The following is a 27,617-nucleotide window of genomic DNA, read 5'->3' on the forward strand; positions in this document are numbered from 1 at the left end:
TCAAATCACAACTGTACCTGATTACCACGAAGTACATCACTCACTTTAGAACCAAATTTACCCACACAAACTTGGTGTTCTTTCCCTGTTTATTACTGTAAGTTATTGCCCTCCAAAACGCTGACTCATGAAACTCAGCTTATAGAAAGCATTCTATATGTTAAGGCAGCAAATCCTCGCACCATCTCTGCTGCTGTGGTTCATGTCTCTCCTACTACAAGTGTCAGCCAGGACATAAAGCAAAGGATATGGTACTCCAAGATTCTTATTCTTGCTTCTGACACTGATGATTTACATGCTTTTGGGCACACTACTTTAAATTAGGCTTCCGCTTTATCTACCCACTTGTCTTTAAAATGGGAATTGAATGTCCAGTATTCTCAAAAACAAATGTTAAAGCATACCGAACTGTTTCCCTCAAAAATCATGAGATTCATTCATTAAGATTGTGAGATTTTTCAGTATTGTAAGGACACTTCAAATTTCATTTTTTTCTTAATTTTATGACTGCAGAAGTTAGAAATTTATTTTTAGAAGAGACATGAAACGAAAACTCAGATTTTTTTGTGTAATCATGTCTGTAGCAGGAGAAGCTTTATGGAAGATCCAAATATCATCCTACTTGTGAAAAATATATACAGAATCAGAGAGAGAGAAAGAGAAACAGCAACACTGAGAGCCAGCCCTCAACAGAGGAGTTGTCAGGTCTCATCAGTTAATGTTGTCAAAAGTGCTTGGGAGAACCACAGGAGGAAGGTGTGAAAAAGTGTACAATGGTTGTTATTTGCTTTCTGAAAGCTAAATATCACATTTTAAAGGCCAGAAATGCACAGGCCCAGAAGGATTTAGACACCAAGAGGGTATGCGTTCCAGCAAAATCCAGACAGACTAGAAAAGGGAAGACTTACTATTTACATCTACTTTACAATTAAGCAACAGTACAAACACAACACTTGCCCCGAACTCAGTGCTACAGCTCCTGGTCCCAATCCTGCACAGGCCTCCTACACATATTTAACTTGGGTTTCATGGAGTTCAAAGGGATTACTCATGCATGTAATGTTATTCATACGAACGAGTGCTCACTGGATCCAGGGGGGGAAAAAGCAGCCCTTTTCAAAGATTCAGAATATTCAGCAGCCTTTATTATTAATTACCACTCTGATTTACTTTTCATTTAATATCATGCTGCATTTCTTCTTCATATTTTATAAACATGCACACAGAGATCAGCATCTACCACTGTGGATTCCAGCAGGAGCAAACCCACTAAACTATGATGAGAAAGACAATTCTCCGTTTTAATTCTGGATCAACAAAACTGAGGAAGCCCTACAAATCACACCTGAGAGACACCATCTGAGTGACTTGTAGTTGCAAGGGGTCTGGATTAGAACTGGCTGGAAAATAGATTTTCCTACACACGACGATAAAGAAAAAGGAAGATTGAAAAAATACTGTTTTCATTAGACTCAGTCTATGGGAAACATCAATTTTTCATTGAAAATCAAAATATTTTTTTGGCCAAAATTTGATTTTTTTTTCTCAACCTTTCTCTTCCAGTTTTTCAATACTAAGTCACTATTTTCAGAAAGAAAAACATGCCTTGTTCTGTCATGGCTGGTCTACAGGCTCACAAGGCTTAGGAGTAGCAGGACAGTAACAGGGGTTTTTTTTTTGGGGGGGGGGTTGGGGAGGGCTCTTAATGGACAGCCACAAACCACCCTTCATTCAGACCTCCGGGAAAATGTGGTTTCCAATTACAAACTCGTCTAGTGCCACAGCCAGGTTAAGGCTCTCGTGGTCCCTTGTCAGCGAGGACTCAAATGAAAGAGGGAAGACCTACTCCCTGCAGTTTATGGACGGCCAGTGGACAGACAGGTGGGGTGACCGCCTCTTCCACGTGCAATACAGCCAGCTCTTCCCCCACACACTTTATATTCGCTCCTGTGGAGGAAGCGTGTTCTCTACAGGGAAGTTCAGACCACTAACGCTCTGCACTGAATTTTCCCTTAGGAGAGCTTCTCTCTCTCTCTCTCTCTCTCCACCGACCATTCAGGCAAACTATGGATCTCTCACACAGGGTATGAAAATACACCTCTGCAATCCTCCCTGGAAGGATGAAGTGATCTGCCCAAACCATACAGTAAGTCAGTGGAATTGAGCCTACATCCCTCAAGCCCCATTCCAGTGCCTTCTCTGCAGCTTTACGCTCTTTCCTCTGTTTTAGCTGATGCCCTCCAAACTGACAGGCCCAACTTCTAGAGCCCTCCTGGCCCCGTCTGTCATCCCAGCTGAAAGAAACTCCATTCAGGCTGTCCAACTTGGGCCAGCCCGAGCAAGCGGAGCTCACAGATGGTTAAATGCATTTGACATTTCACTGCAGGGCCTGCAGCAGAAATCCTTGCCTGCTGTAGTCGGAGCCCCGGATAGTAGCGAATCAAGGCTCGTGGCTCCGACGCTGTGTGTGCACACTCTGCTGTGAGTTAATATTATTGGCTCGCCCCTCAATCATGCCTTTTCCAGCTAGCTGCTCCTGTCAAAGCACATCTCATTAGGCCTGAAGGCTCAATGAAATGGAAATTCATGTTTAAATTTAAAAACAACATATTGACCCTGGGAGCCAGTGATGTCTACATTTTTAATAACTTACTGAGAATAAAAGGAGTGTATGTGTGTAGAGGAAGGGGGAGGGCTAGGTGGCAGGAGAAGGATGGAGTGTAGAAGTGGAGATGGGGAGAGAGGATGAGTGGATAGGGCAAATGGCCAGTCAAGGACTCCAGTCCTCTCCCTTTCCCTCCAGCTTCATTCCCAGTTTATTTGTCCCTCTTGGTACACGGAAAATTGCTCGGGTTTCACTTAAAGGGACCTCATAGCCTCAGCAGCAAAGCACGTCTATAGTCTGATATTAAAAACCATGGGGGAGGGAAAAGAGCATGGTCTAATGCAGTCTGTCTGTACACACACGCACCCACAGGCACGCGCACACACACGTGTGAACCCTGGTCCCAAGCCTCAGGCATCTCAGGGAGGTGTGTTTTATTTATACAGAGAAGCAGCATGCTGCAGAGAGTGAGTAAACACAGTGCCTTTTGGAGGAGGATGTGAAGACAGCCATGCTGCATGTGATTTGCCATGTGTAACCAGCCCCAGCCCCCTACTCCTCGCTCCGACGTCATTCCCAATCAGAGACGCATACGGCTGCCTTGCTCCTTCCACCATGCCGATTAGGTGACTCAGGGGGAGGGAGAGAGAGAGAGGAAGAGACAGCATGTCTTCTCCTGTGTGAAGCGATGCTCATTCTGCTGGGCTTCGGTGTTCGCTGCTGGCATCCGGGGAGCCCAGGAAGGGGAGGCGAAGGTGGGAGGTCCTGATTTTGTGTGATCACTGTGGACCCCATGGCAGCATTTTTTGAAAGCGAGCAATCTGACAACGTCATCTTGGCGAGCATCCAGCTTGGGAAAATCACACGCTGCACGGCTAAACCTGCTCTGGCTGCTGCGCTCTTCCTCCATCTCCAGACGGAGACAGGGCGCTGTGCTGCTGCACAGCAGCGAGAAGCTCCCAGTGCCAACTGCATCTTCGAAAGAGGCGAAAACCAAGACTACTCATATTTTATTGGAGGAGCATCAAAAGTCAAATTTGCAGTGAACTTTGAGATCTTTAGATGAATTTCCGATAGGTAAGCAAGCATCCAAGAACAGAGAGTTGGGATCTATTTCAAAAGAGTTTTTTCTCCTGTGGTTCCCCTTCCCTGTCTCAGCACAGTATCCCTGGATTACTGAACAGTCCTTTGCTGATGGTTCTGGTCTGTAGTTTGGCCCCAATCTGCTGTCTGGCTCAAAGATACGATTGTCTGTGTGCCAGGGACCTGATCAGAACAGAACAGGAATGAAGACTTCCTGACCTACATTTTCATTCAGAGATGTCCACTGCAGTTCAGACTAACTCTGCACATTGAAGGCATGTGATTTCTTCCTCAGGTTTTTCTTCATTTTAACATTAGACCTCCTCTGCTCTACAGTTTATCCTTTGGTTGTCCCTTCAAATTATCCTTTCTTCTGCACTATTTATCATCAATCCTCAGTTCTGCACTGCCTTTCCTATCTTCCTTCTTTGCAGTCTCTGACTACTTTGATAATTTCCCCAGAATTTTTCATTCTGACACTGATGTTTTTTGTTTTGTACTGTTGTCATTTTCCAGATGTATTCAAAGACTGTGTTCACAGAGTTTAAGGCCAGATTGCTCTCTCTCACCTCCCTTTACATCACATACCACAGAATTTCACTCACTGAGCACCTTGCTCTTGGCTAAGCATCTCTATTAGGAAGGCATCCAAATCTTGATTTGAAAACATCAAGCAATGAAGAATTCACCACTTCAAGGTTACTACAAAGTTTAATTGCCTTCACTGATTACAAAAAATGTGTATCTTATCATTTTTTGTTTGACTTCCTTTCCCAGGTGTTAGTTCTTGATGTCACTTTCCCTGATAAGCGAAAGAGATTTTGCTGTTCACATCATCTAAGGTATGACACTCTTTTTAACCACTTTCCATCTTTTGCAGATCTGATCCATCTGCCTCACCTTCTCCTTTATGGTTCACTAGTTCTCCATCTCCAAAACTTCCTTGTCTTTTTCTTGTCCTCTCAGATACTCCCCAGTAAAGTGTGGGTTTACAAACATTCAGGACCTATGGTGGCCTTTCACATGGGTGGTGGTGTGGAGGGGCTGTGATTGCTCTCTGCAGACCAGATACCAGAGACCTTTAGGACATTTCAGGTATAAACCTGCACATCTTACCAAAAGACTGCAGAAGCCTGTGGAGCTCCTTTGTTATCCCATCCAACTTAGAGGCCGTGTGTGAGCAGAAAGACAGACAGGGAGCAGAGAATCTGCAAGGGTCACATTTAAATGCTGTTAAATAGCCTTTGGGCTTCTATTTTATTTATTTATTAAGCCAGAGGAGGAGTTAAAAAAGGGATGGAGGCACTTTGTTTCCCAATTTGTGTCTATTATCTATTGAAATTTGACATAATGTCTCCACAGTTCCCCTTAATATTCCACTGTATATAGAATGTGACTAGCTCCACCAACTAATGTGACAGCTTAGGAAGATTAAAAAGAAAAGCTAAACTAGCAGTAGTTGGAGATGAGGAAAAGTAGCACATTTATGAATAATTTCAGCTGAATTCTAACAACATTGCATTCCCTGGACAGGACACATTTATTATCTTATTCACCATGACTACTGCAACATTGGTGATTTGTTACTGAATCAATTATTAATTCATATGAGTGAATAAGGCTCTGTCACTTAACTCTTCATCTGGCCGTGCCCACTATTGAGATTTTTAACTCTGTTTTCTCTCCCCTTCAATCATCATCCCTATCTTCACCCTTCCTGCACATCCGTAGTGAAACAAAAAGATACTTTCCATTTCAGGAATACATTTGACAAAGGCCACTTGTTTTCCTTTTAATAGTGAGTCTTCCCCCTCCAAAGCTCCTCCTTTGACACACTATCAACTTTCTACCCAAATGGCTGAGGAGGCAGTCTTAGAAATTGTTTGGGTAAGACTCGATCTTTGAAAGAAACTGGTAAAAAAAGATCAGCTAAATAAAGACTTCTTTGCTCAAAAACTACTTAGGTTCCTAACACTGAAGTGGCAGGAGAAAGACTTTTAAATGTTTTCAGATATTTGGTCATGAGGATAATAAAGCATGTTACAATAAAACATGCAGATGGAAGTTGTTATCCTACAATGCGGAGGTAGATGATCAGAGGAGCTCACAGACTTGGTCAAGACCATAAACCAAAGCAGAGGCAAAGATGCAAGTAACACCCTCCACCATCCAATCTCAAAATTGCAACTAATACTGTACACCTCTGTCAGCAGCTGGCTAGAGAACCAGGCAATGAATTTGCAGGGCTGGATTGTAACTGAGGCTCTGTCACCAATTTACTGTTATGGGAAGCTATGGTCAAATCTGAATTTTGTCATCCACAGCCTTTGAAAAATAACACTAGAAAGAAAAGGGGACTTACTAAAGTCTTAACAATATCCACATACAAGCAATTGAAATGACAGTCTTACTCCTCACCATGTACAAAGCACAGCCTACCTATCAATGGTCATTAGGCAAAAGGCAAAACTAATCATTTTAACAGTAACTACTGTCAATGAAATACGTTGTGATTAATTTCTAAGATGTGCTTAGACTTGGTGTAAGGGAGATGGAAGCATGCAAGGTACCTAGCTTCTGGCCAGGACTAGTTATCAGAATTTCTCCTGTTATTCCCTGGAGCAAGCTGTAAGCTGCTCGTCTCTACCTCATGTAGTTCATGAATGACGGAGACCAGAGAAGCAAGATGACATTTTTAGGAAGGTGATTCTACATCGTGCTTTCTCGCAGCTTGGATCTGATGGTGTCAGGTTATTCCTTCTAGGGCTATCTCCTGGTATAAAGGTTTCAACTGACACAGAAAACTAAAGGCATATAGCTTACAAACAAAATCCGTCTTCCCCCATCCTCCTCCTGACTTCACTGCCCAAGCTGGGAGCACCACAAGAACTAAAGTAAACAGCCTAAATGATGACAGGTGAATTAAAGGATTGAAATCATGTCCGATTTCATAATCTGAAACATTATAAGTAGCACAGGAAGGATTTGTCTACATGTACAAGAGCAAATACTTGATTTTTATCTTGACATTGTCCTTTCAAGGAAAGTCAGAGAGTGGGACAGACAGATTATAAAAGGGATACTGAACGTGATGAAAATCAAATGGTTTATGGTTAGCGGTTAGGTAGCACTGGGAGGATGCCACCAAGTCATGGTAGTTGTAGGAGAAAGGGACCAGTCATGATGACCTGACCCATTATCTCTGCTGAAAGAGGTTAAAAGAGGTCCTTGACCAATTACACTGGGTGGCATCAATCTTCTCATACAGTCACAACCAATGCCCTCCCCACTTCTGCCCCACACGTCCTGCAGTCACACAACGTAGTGCATGGATGAACACGCTCAAACACAAATACACATCAAACTGCCTGTTTTGCCCAGAGAAAGAGGCATTTGCTAGAGTCATCAAGGAAGTCCATGGTACAAGGAATAGAGCTCAGAACTCCACAGTCCTATTCTAGCCAAAACTGAATGAGAATCTGGCTATTTTGTCAAATTTTATTGAGGTTTCATCTTATTCTTGGTCTCCCCTCACCTACCTCAATATCCCACAACATCCCAATTTTATCTGCTTTTGACAGGGAACAGGAGATATAAGTCTTGAAAGCCTTTCACAAGAGTTTTAATCCATGCTGGGGAAACTGAAATTCACCTCACAGTTTCCCATAGTTCTCATTATAATTAAAGTGGCTGCGGAAGACAGAGACAAGGTCTGTGTGTCAGCTGAGGTGGCTTGACACAGACCTCGGGAAAACAAAACTACTCATGGAAAACGTTTATTTATAAAAGCCTAAAAGGACAAAAACGAAAAAAAAAAAATCCTCTATCATTTAAGCCTGCCCATAAATCTCAGTAAGACTGCAAAGTTGCAGCTTGCTTGGTATATTTTATAGACAGAGATCTTGCTGACTTGGCTGACACTAGCTAGGAGGCGGGGAAGGCAGGAAAGTTGAGATTTGGGGTGGGTAAACATTCCCATCCATCAAGCAATTGGATTTGCAACTAAAGCTGTGAAAGCCACATCAGATTAACGTTGCCAGGGCAGGAATGATGTGAAAATCATCAGTCTTTAATGTAAGTGACAGGATGGAGAGGGAATGCACATGTGGGGCTGGGACAACTCTGGCCCTTCTGTACATTCAGACCAAGGCACGCAAAAGATGCCTCCCACAAGATCCACACCATTTCTGCTCCCTTTGCTTCTCCTCTTCTCTTTGGATTTGGTGGGAAGTAGGGAGGGAAGAGTAGAGGACAGGGCACAGCAATCAACCCTGCAATTTCCCTTCAGCCTCATGTCTCTTTTGTTCAGAGCAAGATGCCCCAATTGTGCTGAACTATGTGAAAAAAACTTACAGAGGCTTTTGTCCTCCGGAATCTCTTGTCGAAGGAAAGAGCTGAGACCAAGCAATTTAATTCACTTAGGACCTTTGTGTCTTAATCCATGGTGCAAGCTTTTCAATCAGCTGTGGGAGAGCAGGGGGAATGCAGCTTTGCTCAGGCTCCCAGGGCGCAAGCTTGAGGGTGGATGATGGAAGAGGGAGGCAAGGAGCTGAGCTGTGATCGGTCACAGAGCTCCCACCCAGCCCGAGAAGAGCCGATCAGGCATTACGGCACGCCAGCCCTTAGGAATGCAAAGCAGCTTGTGTGCGTAGGTCATTTCAGGACGATAATGATAATTAAAAAGAACCCTAAAACACACTCATGCACCAAATGATGGTCCAGGCAGCTGAGGGGAAGTGGAGACTGTGAGTGAAAAGGGAATAGGTCCAACTCCTCCTTAGGGGAGCAGATGAAGGATGTACAGGAAAAAAGGAAACAAATTAGCTTTAAAAAAAAACACATAAAAGGAAAATCTATGGGAAGGAGGAGGCTAGAAGAAACAGAAGAGAGGCAGTGTACATTTGGACTGAAACAGCAGACAAAGAAAACTTGCTGAGAAACAGCCCAGATTACATGATTTGGGCAGTACCTCAGCATAGCTAGGAGCCACCTGCTTTCCATCCACAGCCCCTTCACGCCTACTGAGCCTTTCCAGAGCTGGGAACAGGTTGGAGACAGGCATCAAAACAGGAAGAAGTCCACTGGGGTGTGAGAACACGAAATGACCTCCAATCTCATGCAGAATAAGATGTATTTCGACCCCCTCCTCACCCACACAGTGACTCTTACAGCAGTGCAACGTCTCCAACTAGATGAAGTGTCATTTCTTTCCCTCACTGCTTTCAGCCTGGTCCTGCAGAAAAAGGACTAGAGACTGAGATTCATACAGGATTTGAAAGTCAGAAGCAGGTTGAGGAAATGGAGCAAAACTTTGTTCGTATGTATGACATCGATACACACATATAAACCCACCCACATACCTACACCCCCCCACAAACACACTTTATAAAAGGTTTGATTCTGCTTTAAGGACACAGTTCAGGAAGGGCGGCTGTTGAATCACATTTCTCTATAGAGCATGCAGCTCTAAAACAAAATGTTATCATGAAAATCCCCGTGGGCTGCAGCTGGGAAGGAAAAACAGACTCCTGACCTGCAGTTGTTAAAAATGGCTTTTTGCAGATGAATGGTAATGTGAAGCGCTATGTTACAGAGGGTAAAAAAATAACACTGAAAACTAAAATTGCTCGTACTTTTAGCACCTTGAAAAACAAAACAAAAAAAATCCAAGTGCAGCCTGTAATCACTATCAGCAAGTAGTATTGGCACAGATCTGTGGTATGCTAAGAGCCATGTGTCTGCTCCTCAGATAACTTGAAAGCAATACCACAGCTAAAAGTTGTATATTGCTACTCTGAGCCAAACTGATCTCTACTGCACTGTGCATGTGCAGCAAGGTGGTCAGGGCGCACTGCAAGATGGTGCAAGAGAGAAGTTTGAATAAGAAAGGGAAGGAACTAGACCTGGTTCTTCCCAAGCTCTGTGTGCGCTCTCAGCTAGCAGAGAAACAAAATTCACAGGCTTTGAAAGATTCAGGTGTATCACTGCAATGATTTTGAAGCAGCAGAGTTCACAGATCAAATAAACATCATCAAGATTTGGCAGCAGCTGGGCAGTATGTTTGAGGATCACAGGTTTGGATGCTGACAGCAACATTCTATAGTGGTGCTCTCTCTGCCTCTTACTAGGTGCAAAATGCCAATAGATCTTTTCTCCTGCTCAGTGGTCTTCTCAAGGCCATAAACACCCTAAGACTGGGAGCAGAACTTAAGGCTTGTGTAATATCTAAAGAGAGATCCAGATCTTGAAGGTTCACTCAACATCCTGACAGGGAACTCTGTAAATGATGAAATCAAAGAGGCACTTTCCATAAAGAGAAAGTCGTATCAATGTTATTGTAATCGTTAGAAACAAGTCTAAATCAAACATTAGCAACTATATCTGCGATTGCTAGATGGAAATAAAACCACTGCTTACATGAGGTGTGCTGTATATCTTACAGTCATCTCAGCTATTTCTTGACAAGTTGGGGAAGAGAAGTGACTGACACCCACGGTTTGCAAAAAGAAATTGAGACCCCTGTGAGCCCAGACAGCTAGCGAGAGTCTGATCTGAATTTACTGCTGCAAACGGAGAGGGGAGTAAATGGCACTTTATGAACTCCATCATTTATTGACTCACCAACATTGTTTGCTTTTGGGGAGGCTGGTGATGCTTTAAAACCTATTTTTCTTCACACTGTAAGGGGAGTTGCACTTGTTTGGCTGGCTGTACTGGCCTGATATAGCCAGTGTCACCACCTCGTGTGGCTAAGCATGCGCCTTCTCCCTTGTCTGGGTACTGAAAATGTTCCGTCTCAGATGTTCTACTTGATGCCCTCTGGCTTCCCCTATGAAGCCATCTCCTGGAAACCCCACAGAAATCCCATGCATCTGTTGCTCCAGGAGCAGGGTGTTGTACATTGAGTAATAGTAACTTGGAGTACCCAGCACTCTCTGGACACCTACGGAGATAACAGCATTGGACTGTGCCCCATTCCAGCCTGTCCCGCTGACCTTGGCCTTGGAGAGACACAGCAAACATTCACGTAAGATATTCCTACCTTGAACACTGCTCTAGCAGAGTGACTTCAGGTTTAAGATCTCTGTATGACCTCAGGCAAACTAACTCACATGGGATTCACCTTTCCTAACTGCAGCTAGCTAAAAGTTAGGCTCTGCTCTAAGGCAGTCACCTACTTGTTTTCAGAAGAAAGTTTTCAGAGAGAGACAGGCATCTCGAGAGGTGATTCATCCCACTTTAGAACAGGACAGACTGCACTCCAGTGCCTCTCTCCCCCGACTACAGAGTGGTCTACATGACTAACTAGGTAACATTCTGGCTTTTGGAGGGCTGGAGCTCAAGAAGATGAATCCTGCAGCTCTAATCTCATCCTCACTTCCCTACCTATAGTGTTCTTATCCTCACATTCTTACTCTAGTTCAGATAATGCAGTGAGAAAAAATAGCCCTGAAATCTTTGAGATGCTTAGAGGTTAGGAAATTAAGGTGGATAAGTGTCTGCAGAAAACACACGAACTTACTGCTCAAGCTGAAGGGAAGAATACAGTGAAAACACCCCTGAACACTTCAAGATGCCTGCTGATAAGTAGGAGCAACGAGACGGGTGACTTCAGTACAAGGCCTCCTGCCACCACACCCAATTCTCTCCTCTCTCCCTCACATCCTCAATTTCTCTGCAAGGTCAAAAGACAAAGGGGCAAAGATCTTGAGGATGTCCTCATTGCTGGTATAGCTTCATCTGAATGAGGTTCACTGATCCACCCTCAAACTGTTAGGCAAAAAAACTGGTTTCATTTCCAGGGGGCCACACAGAACACACTGATCAGTGCATCTTGCATGGCTCTGCCCATGCAGAGGAGCTTGGACTCTCTCTTCTGTGGTGCAAATGAAAGGCTAGAAGAGCTGGGCTTTGCATGACTGCTTCAGGCTGGAAACAAGTACCTCCGTAAGTTTGCAACTGACAAATCCTCGTTTTTGATAGCTATTTCACGATTGAATTTCTTGCTGCCTATCAAGGCTAAAGCAGCGACCAAAGCTCCAGGAGCTGGACAACGTACAAAGTCGCTTTCCTGCGTGCTTGAAACAATGAGGTCAAGCTGAGGCTTGCTTTTTCTGCAGTGAGACAACCGACAGTCCTTCCTCATACCAAGATGAAACGTGTAGGAACTAAATATCCTTTAAACCAGCAACATCCTTGCTGTCAAATTTATTTCAAACAAGTCAACCAGTTGAAAAACTATTGCATAAGAAAGGAAGGAGGGAAGAGATGGACAGAGAGGAGAGACAAAGAGAGAGGTAAGGAGTGCTGGAAAATCAGATGTTTATTAAGGAGCATTTCCGCACAACAGCTAAATTACCCCAGAAAGAACACAGGGCCTGGAAGAATCCCGGGGAGACAAAAGCCTCAGTGAAGAGAGGAAACACCACCTTAAAGCCCCCGGCGAGCCCTTTTCCCCATGCGTGCTGTGCCTCCGAGGAAGGTGTGGGAGCAATCCTGCCGGCTCTGTGCTGAGGGAGGCATCTCCTGCTCTTCATGTCCACTGCCGCTTAAGCCGCCACGTAATAACCTTGCGCTCCCCGCTGTGCCACTGTGCAAGGGCTGGCAGGGGAAGGGGCTCGGGGATAATGAATGAAGCTCTATATTAGCCACAGAAGCACAGGACAGTCAAATGAAAGGGTAAAAGTATGGTCATGAAAGACAAGCAGTCACTCCGACTGTGTGCTGGAGGTAATTACTGCTATATAAATAAACCAGAGGAAAAAAAAAATCTTTTAAAAATCTAATTACCATGCAGCACTGTGGGTTTCAACCTTGGTCAAGTACAGGCAGACCTGATTTACGCTCCATCATAAAATCCTAAGCACGAGCCTAGTCTCTCTCTCTCTTTACAATACGAGTCAGGGAATCAGCACAGGACGCTTCCCAGAGAAGCGCTGCCTGATGGATGTGCCCACGTCTGGGTGGGTCAGCATCTCAAGCAAACCCAGGGCTGCACGAGCGAGCCAGGTGCATGCATATTTATCACAGCTTTCCCCTCTCTGTAAGAAACGGTAACATTTGTATTGCAAAAACAGGTGCTCCCAAACCACTGCTTCGCTGGACCTCTAGTATTACCCTTGGTAAAGATGTTCCTCTTTCATACAGAGCGCTCTTCTTTCTTTCACGTATCTCGTGAAGGCAATTCTATAAAACTCTTAAAATGTTGCAGTAAAGGGAAACTGAGGCAGAGACTTTATCTATCACGGAGGCATTTGGCTCCTCCTACACAAGCAGGAGTTTTACATGCCCTGCTTTTCTGAAAAACTCAATTTGAATGCTTTACACATCATCCGAGAACAAATAATGACTAAAACTAAGGTCTTTATTATCTCTGTCTTTGCCTGCTGCAATACAAATTTTCAAAAAGGACAGCGGGTGAGTAAAACCCAGCAACCAACTCTAAATGCCTCATTTGGAACTTGCAGAATTAAGGCATATTCAACAACATAGCAAAGTAAATTCAAAAGCACGTCTGATTCTCCTCATATGGAACTCAGTGCTCCACTGCAACTTCTTAACTGCAGAAATGCTTCTGACAGCATTCAAGTTCAAACTGGATTTGCAGCTCTATGTTTACAGCTGTTGATAGAAGTGGACAGGAATCAGATTTCCCATCATTGAAGAATAGGAGACTTCACATTTTTTCCCCATCCCAAATTGAGAGAGAAAAATCAGAATCTATTAAGTCAATAATTTGTAAGGCAGTAGTATATTGCACGCATACATAAATAAGGTCAATGAAATCTGTTGCATAAGTTCAAAATGTAAAATTATCCTAAAAATTATAACCTTATTCTTAACAAATTTCAAATATCAAAGTTTTTTTTTTTAAATCTGCAAGCCAAACATTCTGCTTAAAGCCATGTCAAAACAGGATGCTTCAATAATTTCTAAACATGCACACAGATCTGAGAGCGGAGGGACACCCAAGGGAAAAAATAGCTCATTTTGTCATCTAATTGTTTCCAGCATCTTTGAAAAACAAACAGTGAAACCAGAATAACTATTAAACACTAATCAAAAGTTAGGAAAAAAATACCATCAGAGTTCAAAAATAAGATAATTTCCCTATCGTCTTTAATGAGATTTATTACCCGGCATCTGTTATCCTACCTTTAAAAAGTCAAAGCACACTTTTAATAATTGCCTTTTGCTTTTATACAGTATCTGGCACTTGCACAACTTCCTTGATTAAACCTCAAAGCAGGTAAGCGCTGCGATTCAGAAGAAGGAGGATTCAGAGGTAAAGAAATTTTCTCATAGTTTCAGAGAAATCAGTGCCAGAGCACAGCATCCCAGGTAGAAGCCACCATTCTCTCTAATAGACCACGCGGCTGCTAAAATCTTGGCGAGAAATATATTAGAGCGTTATTTCCCACCATTAAAGCATGCATTTTGCAACCCTGATGGCGGTGAAGCCTCTGTAGCCGGAGTTGTTGCATACAAACATAAATAGCCTCATCACAAGAGACCCTGACCGTTTAAGTGGACACCGTAAAGCAGGTAGTCGCTGCCTTTCGGGGGGCTGGCAACACACAATACTGATAGGTGCAAATGGATTGCAAAGGTCTTCAGACCCGAAGGTTTTGTAACCCTCAGAGGAATGAACTCCTGGAAGAGCTTCCAAGAGGAACACGGGAGGTAAAAAGCCTAAGTGAAGTAAGACCCAGCTTTATCAACGGGTTGTGGCAGCAAGAGGAGGGGAGAGGAGCTGGTACCCGGGAGGTGCCATGTGGTCTTGTGCGTTAAGGACAGCAGGAGAAGCGTGTGAGGCAGGGGGATGGCTCATCCCAACTTGTACCCACTTTCTCAGAATCATCTTTTTTGCTTGTTTTTTTAAAACGAAGATCGCATTCTATTTCAATGAATTTCATATTGGACAAAGTAAGCAAAAAACATATGAGCTGAAATGTTACTAGCTGGGAAAATCTTGGCTGTAACAGATAGCATTCCTGTAACAGCAACTCTTGAAGCATGTTTATCAAAAACATGACCTAGGCTTCTAAATTTTATCCCATCTTCCTGCAGCCCCCCTTTCAATCAGGGAAAATGTAAGCAGAGAGTTCAAGCTGTCTACAGATCCACTCACATTATATTAAAAAAAGAGGAGGGGGGACAAATATTAAAATGCTTGCGCAAATAAAAAGATAGAGAAAAAGCAACTGAAATAGCTCTTGGGAACTGCTCTTGTCACTTGAATAAATACTTTGCAGTTTACAGCTTTCTATAAAAAGAGTATTTTCTTTTCTCTTTCTTCAAAAAGAAATAAAACCACACACACAAGTTTTATATTATAAAACAAGAAGGAGTTTGCTAAGCCTCAGAATGTGCTGCATGCATGTGTGTCTGAATACGTGTGTTTTATACTGGGTTTAAGACAAATGCATGCTCAGCATGTGCCACTAAGCAAGACTGTCCCCGCTCTAAACACTTCGGTACATTCCTGCAATTCAGGGAGTGCACAAGGGGCACAACTTGAAGCTTGACAGATGAAAGACACCAGCGAAAGACAGAACTGCAAGGACATCAAGAGAAACTCAGATCTTTCTCATCAAACTGAAGCACCTACTTTTTCTTCCTCTGTTCTCCACTCTCACCTCCCTCTTTCTTCCCCATCTGGCTGTGGCCTCCACGCATAAGAAGTTCTAGTATTTGCAGCATTAACAGTTTACTAGACTTTTCCTAGGCTATCCTCCTTGCTTGCCAATACAGATTTCCTTCAAAAAATTTATGTGACTTAGCACTGCAGGAAGGGTCTTCATTCTTATTATTTTCCTTTTTTTTTTTTTTTAATCTACACAAGCTGATCTTGAAGAAGACAGACAGTTGTCAACTCAGAACAGAATAGCCTGGTAGTAACAGAAAACTAGCACACTCTCTTATCAAAATGATCTCTCTCTATAGACTAGCCAATGAATAGTTTTGCTTACTCCTCTCTAATTCAGCCGACCTCAGGAAACCTTCCCCCAACTTGTCACAGCATAAGAAGCATCAAATAAAGAAAGTGCAGTGTGAAATTTGGAAAAGCTTGAGCACATCAGAAATTCTGCTTTATTCCTTCAAGGAAATAGGACACGTCGCACTCACAACTGGTCTTTAAGGTTTCTGGAGTGCCCAACCTAGAAACGAAAAGAGTAAATGTTTTGGACATTTAGCTTCCACTTTACTGTCTAGAGTAAGTGACAAGAGGTTGACGTCTAGCAGGGAGAATGTCCATGTGAACGATAGGAGTTACTAAGTAAGAGACTCTCCCAGAAGAGAGATGGACAAGCACTACTTCTTCTAGAGCAAAGGAGATACAAATTTAATATCTGGTCCAGACTATTACTGTTATTCTGGTATGTCATACAACCTTCCATGTGATGCATTATTCCCATCCTGAAATGGGGCTAAGTTTTGGGGGGGGGTTGTGGTTTTTTTTTTTAATCTCACAACAAAGTTATGTGGACATAATCCATTATTTTTATTGCTGAGAATTATTAATGAATTTCTGAAAATCCAGCCTTTATACTGATTCTTAAATATTTTTAAATGCTTTGAATTCTATACAGAAAGCCTTATTTTTTTTTAATCATTATAATAATACATATTTTTAAAGGAAACTTCAATTTTATATAGTACCTCCTGCAAATCTGTCTCCAATACCACATGGAATTAATAACAGAGGTTCTGAATTGCATAACAACGATAGAGGAACAAATTCTAAGTAAAGGGATAATAATAATAATAATAATAAAGGACAGAATTATGCAATAGTAGTTCTACTTCAAGAGCAGGAGGAAAAGCAAGTCCAAATCTCAGATGGAAACCTGACCACTGAGCCAAAAGCAAACCTCCAATTTATCAAGCCATAAAACGGATATATTTATTTCAGCCTTTATATCCTGCAACAAGGGTTAGGACGCAATGTGCATTACTAAGTTTACCACCTTTCCCTAACAAGAGGTACAAGGAATGGTTAGGAACTGGTTCAGTTGTACAAAGGCGGAAGAAGGCACCTAACTACATACCTAATTTCATGACACGATATTTGCATGTTTACTTGGGTGTAGCAGAATCAGGCAATTTAACAGTAGTTTTTGGGGGGGACTAAAACCTTCATCTCCTCACAACACAGTTCACAAGAACCTTGCCCTGAAAACCAGTAGAGCTTAGCCAGGTTATACTGGCTTTAAATCTGCCCCCCAATTTTGTCCCCTGATTCTGGCGAGGGACCTCCAACCCCTGTAATGGCATCACAGTGTTGCAGCACACCCCGCTCATCACCAGAGATTTACAGCTGTGTCAGACTAAAGGAGGTTGGGTGAGGGCAGCAGCACAGCAGAATATTTATCGTGCATCACTTAGGAGATGCAGAATATTGCTTGGACACTTTAATAGATGCATCAGTGTTAACTGATTTGCTCTGAGGCACCATATGCTAATCAAATGGGGTGCAATGCATAATGTCACATTAATGTCGTAATAAAGGAAATCTCGATGTGTTCTGTAATGTCTTTATGATTACCTTTAATTTTAGATAGCTAGTGAAAGAATGTGTGTTCAATACCTGAATCTGCTGTCTAATTACCTAGGACAAGAACCAAATGTATAATAAAAGGACAGGGTTTTTACTGGAGATTGCTGGTGACAACATAAACTGTAAATAAGTCTTACAGTCTGTACAAGCCTGAAACACCACAGTCTGATTGGCATTTAAGATTGTTTTAGGCATATCTTGATTTCTTTTCATCTTTAGTTACCAACCTGGAAGAAGGAAATATGTAGACATAGAGGGGTATACCTTCAAAGCCGCTCCCAGGAGGATTAGATACACGGGTTCAAAAGGTGTTTTACATTTACTTCTACATATAAATATACTCACAGTTCTGTGATTCAATTCAAGTCATCCCATATGCTTACGACAGCTTTCCAGTTAAAGTTACTCTAAGTCTCCTTCTCGTCTTTTCCAAAAACATTCTTACTAGTTCCCTTTTTAACACAAAAAACTTATACATGTACTACTTTGAGTTAGCTTTGGTGAATGTGAAGCAATACACAGAATAAGCTTTTATTACAGCATTTGGTTTTGAGATTTCTGTTTTTTGTAATGTCGATAGTCCTCAGTCTGCTTTGCACAGGAAAATGGTAACTATTCTCCACTTACACCAGGAAAACTGAGGGACAGCATTCCAATCACCTGATTTGGGTGACAGAGCACTTAGGAGCTAGGATTAGACTCCAAGTGTCACAACTTCTAAACCAATTACTGAGCAAATAAGTGTTTGGGATGGGGTACCTCACATAAAATGGCAAATACTGGAAAAAAGAATTTGGCTTTGTTGATATTGGGTAATAGTGGGATTGGGAGTCTCGTACAAAAAAGCAGCTGATTTACAGTGATGTCCCTGCTATCAGGATTCTCACCTGAAATCTGGTGCTTTTGCACATATACACAAATCACTGTTCCACCCTTCTTTTGTAGTAGCTTTTAAACCAGGAGCCCAAAGGACAGCTTTTTCAGCTGAGCTGATGAGACTAAAAACAGAACACAACTGAAAAAAAATTTTGCAGGAGACTTCCTGACCAGATCTGCTTGAAGGTGACGTTGTTGTGCGAACACCCACCTGTGAGCCCCTATACACAGACACACTTTGAGACAGCTTCTCCCCAACAAGTAAATTCAACAGGCTGACGCAAACAGTTATTTCAGACTGACATTTATGAAAATAAGATCAGGATCTGCCCGTCATGACTGAAAAAGGCGTGAAGGAAGGCAAAGAGTGAAATCTGGACCTCAGAGTTAACTACAATCTGTTACACCAGTATGAATCAGAAAAAAACACTCTGCAGGTCAGTAGAGTCGCACCAGGGTAGAAGCAGTATAAAGATAGATGAAAACCAGGCCCAGGAATTAGAGCAGCAATGCTGTCTGGGTCCTAAGAGACAGCCAGAAACCCTTTGATAGAGTAAAAACCTGACACGCTGTGAGAAACAACCTGCAAGTGAGTTCCCTATCGGCATCATTAATGCATTCCCCAAAGCAGAAATCAGAAGATTCTTTCCAGAGGAGCAAAGCTGTAGAAAGAGGCTCTGTGTTTAATGACACCAGTGAATGTTTTGCCGGATGTGAAGACAAAGAAATTGACTCCTGTCAACTCAGTACCAGCACAGGCTGAGACCTGAACAGAATTCATGGTTAAAGCGGGTGCACGGGCAGAGGCAGAAGATGAAAGAAGGAGCCACTTAAATAGTGGGGACCACCAGAGGTTTTGCAATTTGTGTTCCCTTCTCCTCCTTTGGCTTACTGAAACATGGAACTCATGTTCATTACAATCTGCTCCTCTGCCCTCTGTATTTATGGAAAATGCTGAAGAGGACCTCAAGATCAAACAGAACAAAGTCAAACAAATTGTGCTGGGGATAGTCTTGGCCTCAGAAAAGCAGCAGCCTAGGTGCAGAGTTCAAATCTAAGCATTAAGTTTCTCTGTTGTTACAGCATTTTAAGGCTGGACTTTGGTTTCAGTCCGGTTCAAGAAGTATAAGGCTGTTACTATGTATGGAAAACATCCTTCTCCCTCTTCTTTTCTCTCCCCATACATACTCTGTCCACCAGCCACATCTTCAAAGTTCAGGTCTCAAACCAACGTAGCTGTGCATCTAAATCATTGTATACAGAGCTGCAAGGAACCCCAAAAGATCAGCTGATGCAACAGCTGGAAAGATTAACACCTAACCATTGTCAACAGGTGCTTGTCCAACATTATCTTTCAAACCTCCTTGGACTGAGACTGCGCAATAACCTTAGACAATGCACGGTTGTGCTCAACACCCTTGCTGGCAGGCTCCACATCATGGTAGGTCTCTGCAGATATCTTTCTGTATATGAAGCTCACTGCTCCCAGCAGTAGCTGTAAACTGTCCAAACTCAGAAGTTAACCAGTTCCATAGAAGCACATCTCCCTGACACCTGCACTAGAGATAAAGACACTGGAGACTGTTAGCTCGTCAAGTTAAAGAGCAAGAAGCCAACAGACTGATGAGTCCATTACTCCATCATTCTTAATTCTTCCTCTAGTGCTTGCCTCTACCCTGATACTGAACAACTCCATATCCCTTCATGAGTTATATAACTTGTGCATTTTTTGCTGTCATCTTCTGTGTTTATGTAAAGTTAATTAGTATAGGAAAGTCCTGAATCTTGACTTTTGTGCACCGTCTCAGTGCTGGGTACTCAGGTGTCAGTGCTATCATTGGTACTGTGTGTCCAGATCAGATGGATGTTCAAGAAGGAATTAGTCACTCTGGTGCATTTGTACTTTTCAGTATTAATATTGGCCAGTGAGTAATCACAGAAAAATCCAGAGATGATCAGAACCAAAAGCAGATAGTGGGAAAGGAAGATCCTGAAAGAAACTGCAAACAAAGACAAAGAAGGGGGATTATAAGGATATTCAAAATCTTACGAATAGTTTAAACTTCTCCCTCAATACAGCACAGAAAAACAGTGGCAGCTATGGACACCTCAGATTTCTATTTATCCTACAAATACTGTTGCACCAGAGTCAAAATTAAATATAGCACTTCAGCTCAGCTTCAGCTGGAACTTAAGTTGAACCTGAACAGTTCTGGGTTTGCCTAACCTGTATTTCTAATGCGTTTGTTCTAAGTCAGCAAGACTGGTTTCCACAGGGAACATTTGAACTTAAGTCCTAATCCATATGAACGATGGCAAGAACATATAAGAGCAGGAATCGTAAATCCAAAGCCTTTTATTTTATTTTTCATTGCCTGATTGTTCCATAGCTCTAAGCATTATGGTTTCCACAGAGGGTAGCAGCACATTGCCAGCAGCATACCTAATTAATTCCTCCTCACAAGTTCCTTGTGGCTTCCTCACCCCCCACCCAACTCTCCCTAGACCTATTGCTTCTCTTCAAGATAGGCTAAATAAGTGAGGATGAAACTAAGGAAAAAGTGGATTCTTTAATTCCAGCAAAGTATCAAAGCTTACACAAGCCCAACATTGACTAGGCCATAAGCATTAGTTCATGCCCTTGGGACTGTCTTTCTGGGCTCCTCCCTGTCTTCCCATCAAAATCAATGGGAATTTAGCCTGGTCTTCAGTAGGTGACCTTTTGAGTCTCAAGAGGCATATAATACTTGGCATTTACTCTGTGTAGAGTCTTTCATGAGCAGGGCTCAAAGTATCTCTCTACATTAAGACTCACAATATCCTCAAGAGAAAAGTAAGCATTATCCTCATTTAATTAATGCATTGCCAAAGGCCAAAATACAAACTAAAGGAGACCGATCCTTCAAGATGTACAGCTTGCTCAAATTATGGTGAAGTCAATGGGGAGATAAATTCACTCAGCACCAAACAGGATTATCCTCCAAGACCAATGCCAGTTCTTAGATCAGAAATTCTGGTCCAGTGTTCTTCATCCAGTGTTCTAATCAACGCCCTTCACCCAGCTGCTGGGTCAAGACCCAAGTGACAAAAATAACAGTACATACTTTAAATTAATTTGGGGGAGGGGAGGGAGAAGGGTACGTACACAAGCCATCTTGAAATGAGTTTCAGAAGCACATACACAGATATGGCTCCTTTCTCCTGCCAGTCAAAAACGGGCTGCAAGCAGACAAACTCAGTAGGAAGTCACCAGCCTTCACAGGACTTGGCACTAATGATGAGCATCTTTCTATCAGCAACATACTGTCTAAAAGTAGATAAGAAGGAAGGAGAATTGAGGCAGAGAAAAGCTAAGTAACTTCTCAAGGCATGTAGGATATCTACAGCAGTCAGGAATTCAACACTGTTGATGCAAGTCTTTGTGAAAGTAATTCTATCCATTGAACCGCTCTATCAATTAGAGTGGTGGCAAGGGAAGTGCAAAGATGTTAACGTCCCTCTGCCTATTCTCTGCCATCCATTCCTCTGGATTGCCTTCCTGCTCATAAAGCTACTTGTTTTAATCACATCCTAAATGGCTCCAGTCTTTTCCTACAGTTGCAGCAGACTTGATAGCTTGGTTAAGACTCATAACAAACATCTAGGCAGGCAACTCCCTAAATTAGCTAAAGTACCCAGTTAGACGCATCATTATAAGCATAAGGAATCAGCAATGGAAAGACTTTACCATGACATGACCTGCAACAAAAGCCCAAAGGCTTCACTGAAACCCAGCATCATTTCTTTCTGCATATCATCTGTAAAACAGAATTAAGTTAGCATGTCACTGAAAATAGGAACTCTCCTATGGAGGATAATGCCTACCATCATCTCAGAGCAATTTGCTGCTCTATATCCAAAGAACTCCTGAGTTTCTACAACAGGCAGTCTAATTGCAAACATTTGGTGTTAATGTTTGATGCCTGGGAGCACAGAAAAGCTAAGGTGTACTTCAAACCAATATGTGCACTTTCTTTGCTTCAGGGGCAGGACAAGACATCCATTAGAAGGTGATGAGCTAACTGCAATCTCAGAAGGCTTTACGACTGTACCAGGGTTTAAAGAGGTGTTACTAAATGCATCTTGGATAGGTTCAGCCATGAGACCAGGTCACATATAAGTACTCTGCCAGAGTACTTACACATGGAACTGGGGAGCAAGGACTTCAGACCCTGAAGCCAACCATACAGAAGGTGTGTGAAAGTCCTAAAGATGTCAGCTTGAGTAGTGTCCAAAAGCTCCTTCAAAATATGATTCCCCTGTGGAATGGTTTCGTGTTCCCATTGGCTACAACATTTGATATCAACAAAATGGAGATTCTATTACAACTAAATTCTGCTGTGTGAATGTGTGTTATGCAGAATATTCATTCGTGAAAATTTTAAATCAAAATTTCTGAAATGTTTAATTTTTTTCTTGAAACAACTCTCAACACTTCATTTAATTTTATAGTGAAAAATTATTAAAACAAACACAAGGAAAATATAAATTTTGGCAAAACCTTTTTTTGATCTGAAGCTCTATGAGCACATTACCATATGAGTGCATATTTCATACATACAATTTACAAAAGAAATGAAATAATTCAAATCTTCTGACAGAGTACTTTTCCTTGAGAGTTGTATGCGAGTTCCTTAGTGTGTACTCCAAGTGCCACTGTTATAAACCTATAAACAACCTGACCCATAAAAATCTAACATTGGTTCCAGTTATATATTGTTACTTACTATTTGCTTTATTATATTAGACATCTCCCATGATCCAGGTATTTTACAGCTGTTAGGATAGTTAATGCAATTTAAATATATATAGTGACTGTATTAAGCTCTCATTCAGGAAAGGAAAAAAAACCTTTAATCTATTAGAAAAAGCTAATTACAGTTTACCCCATTGATTTATTTCTCCCCAACCCTCCAGTCCCATTTTTTTTTGTAAGTATTGCAAACCTTAGGTTGTAATTTTGGTATGTGCTGCTAGATAGATTAAATACCATCTGATTCTCATATAAAACTGGTAGTTTGATCAATACAGCTAAAAGCTTCATTCCTCACATATGTATTTTTCAGCTTTAGAACTATCAATTTTAATCTCACACGTTGGGATTAGATAATAACGTGGCCAGGAGTTTCACTTCAGAAGATTTAACAAAACCTCCTGTTCAAATTCTTCAGAAAGAAAAGAACAGTTGATCCGGCTTTGGCATAGGAAGATGGACTGGATAACCTCTTCAGGTTCTGCCCAAGGCTATATTTTACATTTCTATAATCTCCCCCTTGCCTTTCTCCCTGTCCTTCCACTCCCTGTCTAGGAGTTTGCTTCCTAGAAACAGATATGAGATAAAACACCCAAACCAAGTTGAAAAGGCAATTTCTGAGATGATTTGTTTCCCAGGCTAGAAACACAAGAGAAGACAGTGGAAAACCGTCAAGAAAGTCTATCCTAATGTTCTGCAAGGAACTGAACAAATCCATTCTGCCTTTCCCATACAACACAAACAGAATTTTCACCGAGTGATTCATTTCATATCTCAGACAGCCCTGTTTCCTCCTTACACGAAGGGCACTGGAGAGAGGGGGTGGGGGGAAAAGTCATGCGGATTCAGCAGTGATAGGTGTGATATGGGAACCTGACTAGAATGTCATAACACACCTGATATAGGAATCTAAACAAACTAGAGAAAGAAGCCTATAAACCTCCTGCTTTTCAAATAGCATTTATTGCCACCCTTTAATAATAAAAAAAAAGGCAGCCAAGCAATAGAGATGCTTGCTGGCTCTCTAAAAGGATTTCCAAAGTAACTTTCAAGAAGGTCATGTGAAGACGAGGAAACCGGAGCCCTTTCCCTCCACAGAGGAAAATAAATGGGTGACACTATGCTAATGAAGACATTTCACTCCCAGGATGAGTCATTCAGCAGCAGCAGGGTCTCCGTCCTGCCTGTTGATTCATATTCTTTTCCTTTAGCATCTAGAAGTCTTAAAAGGGTTGGCTGGGTGACCTACCCACTAACAAGTTTGGGTTTGATTTTGTTATTTATTTGGTATTAGCATAGTGTCACCCCCAGGAGACTTCCCCTTCAGCGACGGAATATCCTCTGGGTTATCTTCTGTGGGGCGGAGACGGAGAGAAGCTTGAAGCAAGATGTGATGCCAGAAGAACTACAGCGGGAACAAGACATGAGCAGGCAGCATGTCTGTCAGTGGGAAGGTCAACTTGGCCTCCACCTCACAATGCAAAGATTAAGATAGGAGTTTTTTGCCTTGAAGCCTCATTGCGGCTCAATGAATAATTTCTAACAGTTCTACTTCTCTCCTCTGCTTTGACGCACAGGAGCTTTTAAACAGATCAGCCCCTCGGATGTGAGAGAGCCCAGATCTGAACTAGCACAACGATGGGATATAGGTCCAATTATGCAAAGTTTTCTCAAGCAAAATTGTTTAAAAATCAAAACAAAATGAAGATATCTACAATGCTCGTTGTTTCAAGAGTATCAAGCTGCACAAAGACTCTACATTTGACCCGAATGACTGCAGTGGAAAAAATCCTCAACATTGTCCTTCAGAACTAGAGTACTTCATTTTCATTTAACGACAACTATGATGGTCTTTTTAAGCAGCAAGCAAAAATTAAAGTACTATATTTAAGTGTGTATTTTTTAAATGTATCACTTTATGGAGATATTACTAACCAGATAGCTGGTATAAACTGTCATATTTCTAGTGACTGAAGGCAGCAGAATCAATACTTCAAATTAGGTTCAATATTTGAATGCAGCAGTAAGGAAGGTGGTTTAATCCACTGTTATAGATTAGATGGCATGTCAATCCTAAATTGCACATTACAGAGGAACCCTTACTTAGAGAGACTTTTCCAGTACAGATAGCTTTTTTTTTTTCTTGTTTTTCTGAATGGTAAGAATTCTTTGTACTAAGTCATTTAGTCCAAATTTTCCCTAGTGTAGTACAAAACAGAATTTGTCTCCTCTATATATCACGTTGCCAATAACACTCAATAATACATCAAATTAATTATTAAAAATATCTAACATCAAAATCTTAGATTGCCCATAATGAGATGTCCAATGAAGCCAATAGCAGAAAGAGTGTCTGTTTAGGACTAATCATCAGAAACACAGTTCAGTGTGAAATAAACAATAATCAGTATGACAAGAATAATAAGAAAAAGAATCAATTGTTCTTATATTAAAAAATGTCTCTGTACATTAAGTATGCATTCTATGCTTCACATTAACGCTTAACTTAGTAAACAACTTTTAATGTTTTGGGGGTCATTTCTTTAACTTTCAGCACCAGTCTTTTGAAAAGAGAATGCAAAGCTGTTTAGGCAACTGTTTAAAAAGGTGACTTTCCATAATTCAGACAAATCCTTTTTCTCTAAGTTAAAAGAACTTTAATAAAAAGAACTCCATCCTCCAATTTTACTCCTTTTATGTTTAAAAGGCTAACTTTCTGAGAACAAGGGTCTTATTCTGCTCCCGTTGAAATTAGAGGCAAAACTCCCATTCACTTCAAGAGGAGCACAAGACAGACCCGAATTCACATCACACCCTCTCTCCCCCAGTCACACAATCCTGCACTGTCCTTTCTCCTGCCCTGACAGAGAGATGCCTGGTTACTTGCTACATGCTTGGACAGATAGCTGAGGGCCAAAGAGGTATCCAGATGAATGTGGGGCAATTTCCCACCTTTTGCTGTACCAGTGAGAGTCCCAAGTAACTAAATGAAAGCTAAGCTGTGCCACACCACTTAACCAAGCCTAAGTGGCAGCAGGACCTGGCTCTGATATTATATATCAAGCCACTGGAAAAGACACATCACTTGCGATGGGCAAAGGGTAGGTGAGCTTTGGAAACTTCCCTCCTCCTCGTGTTCGAATGGCAGAGGCTGTGCTTGCCTGCAGCTGCTGCAGCGGCAACCCATGGATCGTACTCCCTTATATCATCATTAGCCTGAAAAAACATGTGATGCACGCTCCAATTTACCAGTAAGGATGGGATAGATGGCTCTGTTGAAGGCAGCAATATCCTGGCAGCTGTGCTACAGCAGCAGTGAAGGGCATCTTGTACTCACTCAGTCGGGATCAGCAGATCTGCTTCCTGCGAAGGTTTGGGATTCAAGAGGGGTGAGCAACTCCCGCAGAAAGACTAATTTTTTGTGTGGACGGTGACTGCTCAAGAAGGATACAGTGGGTACATGGGAACTTGCAGAACTGTATTTGTGCTGTATATGCAAGTTTGTTCCCTTTTCAGGTAGTTGCAATCTGTCCCCCTCAAGTTCCCTCACTCCCAGCTTCGGGTGCCCTGGCCCTAGCCTGTACCTGTGCAGAATTACTGGGTGCTGGTGTGCTCCAGTCCAGAGTCAGCTCCTGTGGGAAACAATCCTGCAACCACTCTCTAGGCAATGGCAGAGCACTTATTTGTTTGAAAAGGAGGATAATGTTTCACACAAAGCTCTAGTAGTGCTCTTCTAAGACGATGAACCCTTATCTCTGGTCTGTCTCATGGAGCAGCAGAGAAAGCTGAGGAACGGCGCAAAAACCTGCCCAGGTAGAACAGCTAGTTTAAAGTCCTGATGTGAAACCCCCTTGTGGTGTTTGCTACGCCGGACCAGACACCCAGATGAAAGGTGTGAGATTCTGCCTGCAAACAGCATACAGTTCTTTTACCATCTCTCTCATGACCTTTGTTTTGTTCATTTAAATAACATTACTGCTTTAAAGAGCAGATTACTAGGAGTTCTACAAGTAGCTGCACAAATGGTGGAACTAATGAACCTTAATTTTCCCAAAGTCTTCCTTCCAACTTGGATTTTTTGGTGTCTAAACAATACAGCTGATCTCAATGGAGGCTTTTCCCTCTGTGGGAATTAGGATTTTCCCCCTCTCTCCACAGTTCTATTTTTATTAAAGTTGTGGGAAGTGAATACCTTTGAGAGGTCTTATTCTTCTGAAAAAAATCATTTGAACTTGGCCACTTGGTTCAAAAGTTTGAGAAAAAGGCAAGAGTGGAAGATAGAACTACAACATGAATGTCTAAGCCTTCTGTCCTCACAAATCTAGGCTTAAAAAAGAACAAAGATTTCAAAGATGTCTGAAATGCAGCAGTATACTTAACCACCCTATTCTGGTCTTAGCATTTATTTGCTTCTCATTTTATTCACTTGATAAAAGAAGACTATTTAAAAACATTAGCGAAAGCAAGTAGATTAACACCATAGGCAAGGAAAATGAATGACAAGTTCAAACAACAAATCTGGTCACACTGGTTGACTAAGTTGCATGCATTGCCAGCTCCTGAATTCTGTCACTGAAGTCCTCTGTTTTTTACACCCTCTTTTATATTTTATGTACCTCTCTCCTTATGGTACACACCCTGACCTTCTAGGTCTGGCATGCTTTCTAAATACTCTTGAAGGTCTTTGACTGTTGGTTGCA

General features: G+C 41.9%; 1 protein-coding gene across 1 annotated transcript in view; it reads right to left on the reverse strand.

Annotated features, from left to right (window-relative positions):
• CELF4 (CUGBP Elav-like family member 4) overlaps positions 1 to 27,617 on the reverse strand; it is a 694,719-nt gene that overhangs the window by 524,106 nt on the left and 142,996 nt on the right. The window lies entirely within an intron of this gene.

Source organism: Apteryx mantelli, chromosome Z (assembly GCF_036417845.1).
Source record: "Apteryx mantelli isolate bAptMan1 chromosome Z, bAptMan1.hap1, whole genome shotgun sequence".
NCBI lineage: Eukaryota > Metazoa > Chordata > Aves > Apterygiformes > Apterygidae > Apteryx > Apteryx mantelli.